Source organism: Canis lupus, chromosome 9, assembly GCF_048164855.1.
Source record: "Canis lupus baileyi chromosome 9, mCanLup2.hap1, whole genome shotgun sequence".
In the NCBI taxonomy this organism is placed as follows: domain Eukaryota; kingdom Metazoa; phylum Chordata; class Mammalia; order Carnivora; family Canidae; genus Canis; species Canis lupus.
In genome coordinates, this window is record NC_132846.1 from 68,521,244 (window position 1) to 68,531,327 (window position 10,084).

Genomic DNA, 10,084 nt, shown 5'->3' on the forward strand with positions numbered 1-10,084 from the left:
TTGTACCCACTCTCTGTTTTTCTGTCATAATTTTGTGAGAAAGACTGTCTTTTCCCTCCTCTCCAAGAAAGCATCTGAGGTCTGGAGAGTGGAAGGATCTTGATAGAGGTGCTCCAGCTCGTGCATGGAAAAGATAGACCTCGGACCTGGTCGTGCTGACTTGAAATCCAGTGTGCATCCCCTATCTCATGCCTCCTTCTGAGTAGATTGTTTGAGAGAAGCACAGCAGCCATCATGTCTAGGAATATATATATATATTTTTTTTCTCTTTTTTCAGCTCAGTCATCCACTCAAATAGAAGCATGCAGACACATACACACAAAGGTCACATGCAGGAAAAACAGTCAAGTCACAGTGAATCTCCAACTCCATACTCTTGCTTCCCTCTGTCATTTTCCTTGACCTGACAATCTTTTTCTGCTCTACTCCTGTCTCTCTACAGGCACCCAGAAACCATGATTTGTTCAAATCTGAGCAATGTCATATTAGCTTTTTTTGGAGAACCTGGGGCAGAGCAGCCCAACAGTCTTAGAAGTCAGGGACAAGCATCTAGGGAGCAAAGGTTCTAATCTATGTAGCACCCTCACTAATATACAGAGTGTTAGCAGATGTCCCATTTCATCTACATATTTGGAGAGGAGAATCCAAGCACCTTTTTGCAGACGGGGGCCTCTAGAATGTTCAGCAACTAGCTCAGTGTTTGACAGGGGCAGGAGCAGCAAAGATCCAAACCCACCTCTTCCAGGATTCCCTTTTGCAACCTCCAGTTTCTTTCTATACAAACACATTTGCAATTCACACCCCTTTAGAGTGCCTTTAGGTTCTGTTAGGCATTTAAATCCTACTCCCCCCCCCCCCCAGAATACCTCCTTTGGAAAGCAGTGGCATTTCTCACTTAAAGCAGGAAATCATTATTACGTAAAAGATGAACTTCATCTGAGACTGTTATGATATATACACAGGAACTTACCTACTTAGGAAAAAACACTTAGGTCACCAGGGAACTAGAAAGTCACCAATTTTCCTTATTTTCCCCATGACCTCACTTTATGCCTGTCGGAAAATGCACTTGTTCCTACAGTCCCTCAGGGGTGTTATAATGAGAGCTGATAGTGTATTAGAATTAATAGAAACAGTAGGTGTCTAAGGGAAGAGGAGACTTAAAATAGTTCATTAAGTGTAGGAGGTAGAAAACTTTATTTGATGAATCAAATGGTCTTCATTAAAAGTGAACTTTTCCTGGGAACTAGAGGTGCCACTTAAAAATACATTTTTTCTTATTAAGAAAAAGAAATTAATATCTGATCATTATAGAAAATTTGGAACATATAGAAGTGCACTCAATTAAACACACACACACACTTGTAATTTACATGCCTCCAAATAACCACAATAAATGTAATTCCTGGAAGGATTGTTTTTTGGGTTTTTTTTTTTTTTCTAAGTGTTTATGTGTGCTTCTGTGAATTACCAAATTAAGATTATATGGTAGGTATTGTTTTTCATACTTTTGAAAGAATTTTACTAAGCATTGCATCCAGAGTCTAGACATTTAATATTTTTCAAAAACTTGACTTTTAATGGCTATATAGTATCTAATCATTGGGCCATAACATGCAACATATTTCTACTTTATTTAAGTTACCCCCACTATTCATTAACAATTAAGTTACTTCTGTTTTCCATGGTGTTAATTAATGCTGTGGCATACTTTGACGCCCAAGCTTCCTGAATCCCCATGTGAAGTAGGCTTTATTATTCCATTTTTCAGAACGGGAAGAAGTCAAATATGTGATTTTCTCAAAGCCACAGAGTAAGTGGTAAGAGGAGGGCCAGAACTCAGACATGATTATTTTCACTTCAGGGCCACATGTCCCACCACATAAAAGTTCAGTAATGCTGCTTGAAAGAATTTCTCTAAACAGTGCAAAATCAAGGTCCTTAGAACCAGATGTTCCAACCTGAACCTGAAGAGAAAATCTTGTGTATAATTCCATGTTTATCTCTTACCAGTTCTGTGTTCTTGAACAAAGGACTTCATTCGAGTCCCGTTTCATCACCTGTAAAACAGGTATTTTCACCCTGGTGGCGTTGTTGTGTAGATTAAATAAAGCATCATATTTTTAAAAGTATATTGAAACCATTAAAGTGTGGAGAGGGCTTTCAAAAAATGTTAGTTTTATTATTGTTACTAATTATTTTTTAAGATAGTCAATAGAGGGGCACCTGGATGGCTCAGTGGTGGAGTGTCTGCCTTTGGTTCAGGGCATGATCCCGGGGTCCTGAGATTGAGTCCTGCAATAAATAAATAACATCCTTTAAAGAAAAAAAAAAAGGGGGATCCCTGGATGGCTCAACAGTTTAGAGCCTGCCTTCGGCCCAGGGCATGATCCTGGAGTCCTGAGATCGAGTCTCACGTCAGGCTCCCTGCATGGAGCCTGCTTCTCCCTCTGCCTATCTTTCTGCTTCTCTCTGCGTGTGTGTGTGTGTGTGTCTCTCATGAATAAATAAATAAAAATCTTAAAATAAATAAATAAATAAATAAATAAATAATAAAAAAGATAGTCAATAACAAGAGAAGTAGTATTTCCTCCCAAATATCTAATAAGTGAAATTTCAATTCTATCGAGTAATTTTTTTCTCTTTGATTGAAAGCTTAAAGACTTGAAGAGACGGTAGCATGACAGACTCTAACACCTGAGCTCTCTGCAAACCTTGTCCCTTGAGCCAGGGGCAGCCATAGAAAAGGAATGATCTGAATCACAGAGGTGGAGAGTCTGAGATGAGCTTGCTCTAGGCCACTGGCAGAGCAAACGTCAAGAGTAGGATCCCAATTGAGGAAGTATCTACTTCTGAAATGACACTATGGTATGTGGAACAGAACAGCCTGGAATTAAGTAAGTAAATGCTCGACAGCCCCAAATCACCCCTTAAAGGTATGTACTCGATCACTACGCAAATTTTAAAATTTTGGTTCCTCTGTGCTGAGGAGAAAAAAAAAACTATATTTATACCTAGATTTATGTAGAGTATATATTTAGGTAGATATTTAGATATGGGAAAAGATAGCCTGGTACCTAGAACTGTACTCTCCAATATGGCAGCTGCTAACCACAAGCACTTGCTGACCATTGAAATATGTTGGGTTCAAACTGAGATGTGCTGTGCCCATAAAATCCACACCAGATTTCTGAGGTTTATTAGGAAAAAGTGAATGTGGAATATTTTATGAGTGCTTTTTATTTTGATTGCATGTTAAAATGATAATTTTTTGTGTTAAATACATGATTAAAGTTAATTTCACCTGTTCCTTTTACCTTTCTAAAGTGCTACCAGATAACTTATAATTGCATATATATCTCATGTTATATATCTATCGGGCAGCACTGCTCTGTAGAGAGTATGTCATCTCTAAAGCATTTGTTCTAAATTCTTGCTCCTGTGTGTCTATTACACTGGAGTCAGTGGATTGGGAAGATCAGTGGGAGGAGGAAGGACAATGTTCTGAAGTGGCCCCGAAGTAAGGTTAGGCAACCCACCAAACTTCTGGCCAGAAAATTCTCTGGCCACTCCTATAGTCTGAGTAGAAAATGGTGTATTTTTTTCCAGAAGTGACTTTCAGAAAAGAAGGAATTGCTCTCTATAGGGATTTTTAGGTATCTGGAAAAATTTCTCAATTATTCAGTGCAGAGCAAAAACAAACAAACTTAGTTTCAGCCAATTTTTAGGTACTTTGCCCATGTTTTAACCTCACATGACTATCCCAATGGGGTTCTTTCTTTACTTTTTGCTTCTTAACAGTGCGGTCAGGTATCTTTTAGAGTCTCTATGAATTTTCTGAGGCGGAAGAGGTGTTTTTAAGTACAATTATTGTAGGATATGAAAGTTTCTCTTTTTGAAAATCATTTTCAGAGCATAAGTAGAAATCAGGAATTCTCAAGTTTTTTAAATGATTGCTTTCATTATCTAAAAAGTTGTTGTGTCTTAAAATCAGGGGGAGTAGAGAGGAATTCTTAAAATTTTCAAAATACTCATTTTCTTTAAGAATTCTAAAGGAGATAATTCTTGAGCTGAACTACTAAAGTAAATACTACTTATGTGATACCTTTTAAAAAATTCTTGATTTTATAAAATTCAAAACAAACAAATTAAAACAAAAAAAAAAACCTGCATGCAAATTGATAAAGTAATTGGTAAGCTTCAAGTAGTCTACATTTAATTTATTTTTAAGATTTATTTAATTCACAATATTAATGAAAATGCTGTGTTTTTCAGGTATTTCAGATATGCATGTGTAAACCAATTAATGAAATAAATATAAGTACACATTTGACTATTTCATCTTTATTCCAAAAAAATTATATTTTCAAGTTTACTGAAATCTCTTTTTTTAAATTTTGTTTTATTTATTCATGACAGATACAGAGAGAGAGAGAGAGGCAGAGACACAGGCAGAGGGAGAAGCAGGCTCCATGCAGGGAGCCCAACGCGGGACTCGATCTCCCGTCTCCAGGATCACACCCAGGGCTGGAGGCGGTGCTAAACTGATGGGCCACTGGGGCTGCCCCAAGTTTACTGAAATCTTTTATTTGGATCTCCTCGTTGGGAAAAAGGGGGTATCTGGAGTTAACATTTTGCCAGATGTTTGTGTGTGTGTGTGTGTGTGTGTTTTATATATATATATATATATATATATATATATATATATAGTTATATAGTTATATAGTTATATAGTTATATAGTTATATAGTTATATAGTTATATAGTTGTTATATAGTTATATAGTTATATGTAGTTATATAGTTGTATAGGCAGATAAGTATATGCATATGCATATACATACACACACATATGCATAGAGAGAGAGACTAAGATTTTAAGGAACTGACTAATGGGATTATGGGAGCTAGCAAATCCAAATTTTGCAGGGCAGTCCAGCAGGTTGGACACCCAGGAAAGAGCTGGTGCTATCGTCTTGACTCTGAAGACTGGAGATTCTCCCCAATTCATCTTTGAGGGGGATTTCAGTGTATTTTCTAATAAGGCCTGTCCCACTCACATGATGGAAGATATTCTGTTTTACTCAAAGTCTATCCATGTAAATGTTAATCTCACCTAAAAATGTTTTCATAGAAACACCCAAAATAGAGTCTGATCAAATATCTGGGCACCATGAGCCAGCCAACTTGACACATAAAATTAACCATCATAGGATTCCTTTGGGATTTCCTTGGGACCCTGTGTTGTGGGATCTGGGGGTGAGAAAGGGGAGTGAGTGGAACACAGAAGGTATAAGGCTGTTTTTCAACCTTTGTTTTAATAGAATTATAGTAAAAGCAGCAGTCTTTTCAGTAATCAAAGTAGTGTGGTGTTAATGCTTATGAATTCCACTGCCCTGCATTGCCCACCACTGAATCAATAACACATTCACAGAGAGGAAAGAGAGCACAAAGAACAGAAGACTCATCCTTGATGTTCTAAGTAGACATTTTGTCTCTAAAGGAAACAATGGTCTTGAATGTGTGTATTTTTTGAGGTAAGAAGGGGTTTAATAAATTATTTTTTTTAAAAAAAAAAAAAGCTTGTTTCTATATCCAGGACAATGGTCAAAGGTCTGAGTCTAGAGATTTACTAGAAGCTGTTGATAGATGGTAGTGTGGGATATGGCTTTGGGTCATCCACTCTGTGACCAGGTCAGGAAACCAATCCTGGGCAGAGTTGAGGGGAACTGGGGTGAGTTGGATGAAATGAGACCACAGTGAGAAAATCACCCACAGGAGCTGAGCCTCCCACTCCCAAACCTTTGTCTGAGATGAGAGAAACTCCCATAGAAATATCATAGGCTTCGAGAAGAAGTCTGAAACATCCAGGTTATGTGTCACTCCCCTTCTGCCTATCCCAACACAGCATGTAGAAAAAAGCATGGTGGAAGTTCAGCAGTGGTATTAATAGTTTCGATGAACTTAGTCATTGACCATTACATTACGGTTATAAGTTGTTCATTCTTGTATTTGCTCATTTATTTTTTTTTCCCAAGGTCATATTTACCATTTACATAACAGCACCAGGCCCTGAGCAAGGGCTCAGCACACGGAATGTCAAAGCCCTTGTCCTTAAAGATTTCACACTGTAAAGGAATACAAAAATACACACGTGGGACTTACTAATAGCTCATATGCTCCCTTCTTCCTGGGCACAGGGCTGGACTCCATTCCCCAGGATCTTTCATGGAGCAGCCACATGGAACTGAGCTATGGAATGTGGATGGAACTTGTCACCACCTCCTACCCTGTCAAATCCCCTAACAAGGTCCTTGTTAACAAAGAGAACTGGAGGAAGGATGAGTCACAAGGTGGGAAATGTCTTGGCCCCAAAGCCACTAAGTAGCTAAGCATCACTCCCCACCCCCTAACATTGCCCAATCCCCATTCCTAATCTCTGAATAAGAAATAAAATTCCCTGTGCTGACCCATTGAGATGTAGGGAGTTGTTTGTAATGACAACCTGACCTAATACCAGGGACCAGCAAGCAGACCATTAGAGAAAAAAAAAAAAAAAGGCTCCAAACCAGACAAATTAGGCTACCATCTCTGGAGTCAACATGACCATTTGTAGATTTCTTGAAAGTATAAGTAAGAGGGCACTCACCCAGCACACTGCCTGGCTCACTGACTCTCAATGAGCAGATATATGTTGGATGCAAGGACTTGAACCCCCAGGTGGTAGAGAGGTGCTCAGAAAACAACAGGACATTGGGTTATACTGAGGACACCCACCAGGTAGGACCATGGGGAAGATAGTAGCTGGAGGCTCAGAGAAAAAGGCAGCAAACACCATCCTGGTTGTCTGCTGCTAGGTGAGCTGGGAGCCAGCCCAGAGGGTGAAAGAGGGCCAACCGAAGTAGAAGTAGAGAAGTAAAAAATGGGTTTCCTCTCAGCTTTGCCTATTCAGACTCATTTCACTTGGTTTTCCCAGGAATACTAAGGAAACATTCTCCCTACACCCCATCCCTGTCTATGAATTTGGTTGTGCTTCACATACATGAATTGCTGGGTCCTGTGGCCACCAGACCTTGAAATCGGTTACACGACGTATTATCAAACGCTTGTGCAAATTCATCGGAGGCCCCAGCTATCTATCCTCTCTCATCCACAGTCCTGTGGGAATGAAAGGGAAACAAAAGATTCATTTCACAAAAATCATCACATTTACATATTTTTATCATGAGCTCAACGAATGATTTTAATTAAACCGTTTTTAAAGAGGATAGAGAGGAAGAAAGGCAAGATGGTAAATATTTAACACCTAATCAAGGGGAGAGAAGCGTGAAGCTGAAACCCTCATTAAGCTGCATGGATGGAGGGTGGGCTTTGGAAGCAGCCTGGTTCGAGCCCTCACCCGCCCTTATCGGGGGTCGACACTGGGCAAGCTGTCTCACTTCCTGCAGCCTTATTCTCCCCATCTGGGAAAACGGGGAGGATGCCAACCTCATGGAATTATTGTCAGGAGAACCTAATGGTATTAGCAATAATAATAGACAATATTTCTGGAATGGAAACTACGTCCAGGCACCTCACTCAGATTGCAGCACTGAATCCTTGTGCTGACTCTTAAGGAAGCACCGCTAAGGTCCTCAGTTTGCATAAGAGTAAAGGGAGGTTGAGGGAAATTAAATATCTTGCCCATGGTCTCCCAGCCTGTAACTTGCTAGGCTGGCATTCGAACCTTGGCAGTTGGGACCCAGAGTCCACGCTCCTAGCCATTATTTTATCTTGCCTAAATTTGAGTGCTTGGAACATGGTGCACATGCTCTCCTGATTTCTCAAGTTCAAGTCAAAGAAAAACGTGCTGGAATATTTTTCTAGTTAGCTCTACTATGACTGCTACTACTGTCTATTTGCAGAGCATTTCACAAAGCATGCTCGCAAATATTTCCCACCAGAAACATCAAACACTCGGAGTTCAGAGAAGTCAGAGAGCTTGGCCAAAGGCTCCTTCCTTCTACACAAAGGCAGGCTGTGTGATATTGGGTCTCCGTTGTCCAGGGGCCTGCTTCAGAAGTTCATCTGTGAAGAGCAAGGAAGATATGAAGGGCAAAAAGAAAGAAATCGAGACTCCAGGCCTTGGGCATTCCCCAATGGAGGGACATTTTCAGGAGGCAAAGCTTCAGTAGGCCTCATTCTGGGAGTCACTGGATACAGGAAAGGAAGCCACAATGCAGGTTTGGTTGGGGCTGGGGGGTGGGGGGGTGGGTAAATCAGACGGCAGGGCCCTTTCCAGCACTGTTCTAAGCGCTCTGTGGAGATAATTGTATGGCTGTTTCTGCAATCAATTCTGAGAAAATTGCTCCTCCCAAATTAGCTTCCCCTTATGCAATAATTTTTAGTTGATGGCACTGAATTGCTGCAAAGAAACCGTGTGTGTGTGTGTCTGTGTGTGTGTGTGTGTGTATTTTTTTTCCAAATAATCAAATCAAACACTGGACAAATAGCCTGAGTATACATTAACAGAGGATGAGACTTTGATACATGTCTCAGCATTTCCTGAATTATACTCCTTACACATAACAAAGTTTCTCTCTCTCTCTCTTCTTTTTCTCCTCCTTCTCCCTCTTTCTCTCCCTTCCTCTTCTTACTCTCATTACTCTTCCTCTACTTTCTCCCCAGTCTCCTCTGGTTACTTAATTATAATACTGTCTCAACTTCTCACTTACTGAATCAGAGGAAGTTTAAATCTTCCAGGCAAAGATCTATGAGAACAACTCTCACGAAATCTTTCATTTCGTGACTGCTTGGCATTAAGATGGGCATGACTACCATGCAGACCTTCCTCAAGAAAGCTCACTGATGCTCACAAGTGGTCAGGCAGGCCTCCCTGGTCCTCCTTCCTATGAAGGATGGGGACAGGAACGGGCTAAGGGGAATGCCTCTCAAACTCTTCCACTAAGTCCCTGTGACCTGGGACACAAGAGGTATCGTTGGAAACATGCAGTTAGTTCCCAAGGATTGAGAAAGGCTTCCTGGATCCCACCAGAGCCCAGATGAAGAAGTGACTCACTCATGGCCATACAACTTAAGAGCCTCAGAAATAGGCATGGCTCGATCTTCAAGATCCAAGGCCTGTGTGTCCCTCTCAATCCCACAGGCCTTCATACTAAGAAACAAAGCTTCACCTTGGAGTTAAAGCCCTGGTTCTAGATCAGGGGTCAATCTGGCAGGCAAGAGGGCCCACTTCAACAGCTTTGTGGGATATGGTAGAAAGGTAAAAGGGCAATGTGTTGTTTACAAAAAATTTCTTACTCTTGTATTTCCTTTGGAGCTCATTTGAATACACCACTTATACTTACTTCTTGAAGGAGGCAAAGGATGAAAGTTAATGTGTCTTACTTAGCAATCTAGGAAATAATCAACTGGTTGCTCCAAAAGAAAGCACATAAGGTACTAAACTGTGAAGTATGGCCCATCTTGAATGAGAGCCCCCAGGTAGAGGTGGTGTCTCTCCAAGGGTGTGGAACTGCTGGGTGAAATAGTTCTGTTTGCATTATGCTCAACAATTCTGCCTAAACTGATTTATTTCCCATACGTGAGATATATCTCTATAAGTGTACATTTCAGCTTCACACAGAAAGATAAAAGGACTATTTTTTCCAGAGATATCAAACAGGCCTTTAAAATTCAAAAATAACTAGATCATTTTAAATAAGCCATATTAGATATACACATACTGGTCTTAATTTTCATAATATCTATTTTGCTGGAACTTCAGTCTATAAAACAGTATGTGTTTATGAGTATCACTTCAATACTTCACAAATATCCTATCAATATACTGAGGGTGTTCTCTGGGAAACTTCTCCTTGACCAGAAGCCTAATTTGTAACTGGTTAGCAACATCTGCACCAGATGAAATATGTCATCATCTATTGGCCAACCTATTGGCTGTTGCCTAGCAACAGGTCAATTATACTGAATATTAGCTCAAGTAGATTAGTAACATTGTTGCCATAACAACTACCTTTGTTAGTTAATTAAATTGATTTGACTCAGAACAGGCATTGGGGAACTATGTATGTTGTATGAGGTGG

At 40.0% G+C, this 10,084-nt stretch overlaps 1 long non-coding RNA gene across 2 annotated transcripts; it reads right to left on the reverse strand.

The window, feature by feature from the left end:
• Positions 1-6,013: 6,013 nt before the first annotated feature.
• Positions 6,014-9,867, reverse strand: LOC140639569 (uncharacterized). Of its 2 annotated transcripts, none has more exons than XR_012036228.1 (3): positions 9,725-9,867; positions 7,042-7,157; positions 6,014-6,127 (listed from the first exon to the last, which is right to left on the reverse strand). It is a non-coding gene; the product is annotated as an uncharacterized lncRNA (long non-coding RNA). The 2 variants fall into 2 exon arrangements; XR_012036229.1 differs by lacking the exon at positions 9,725-9,867 and adding an exon at positions 9,347-9,710.
• Between the last annotated feature and the right edge of the window lie 217 nt (positions 9,868-10,084).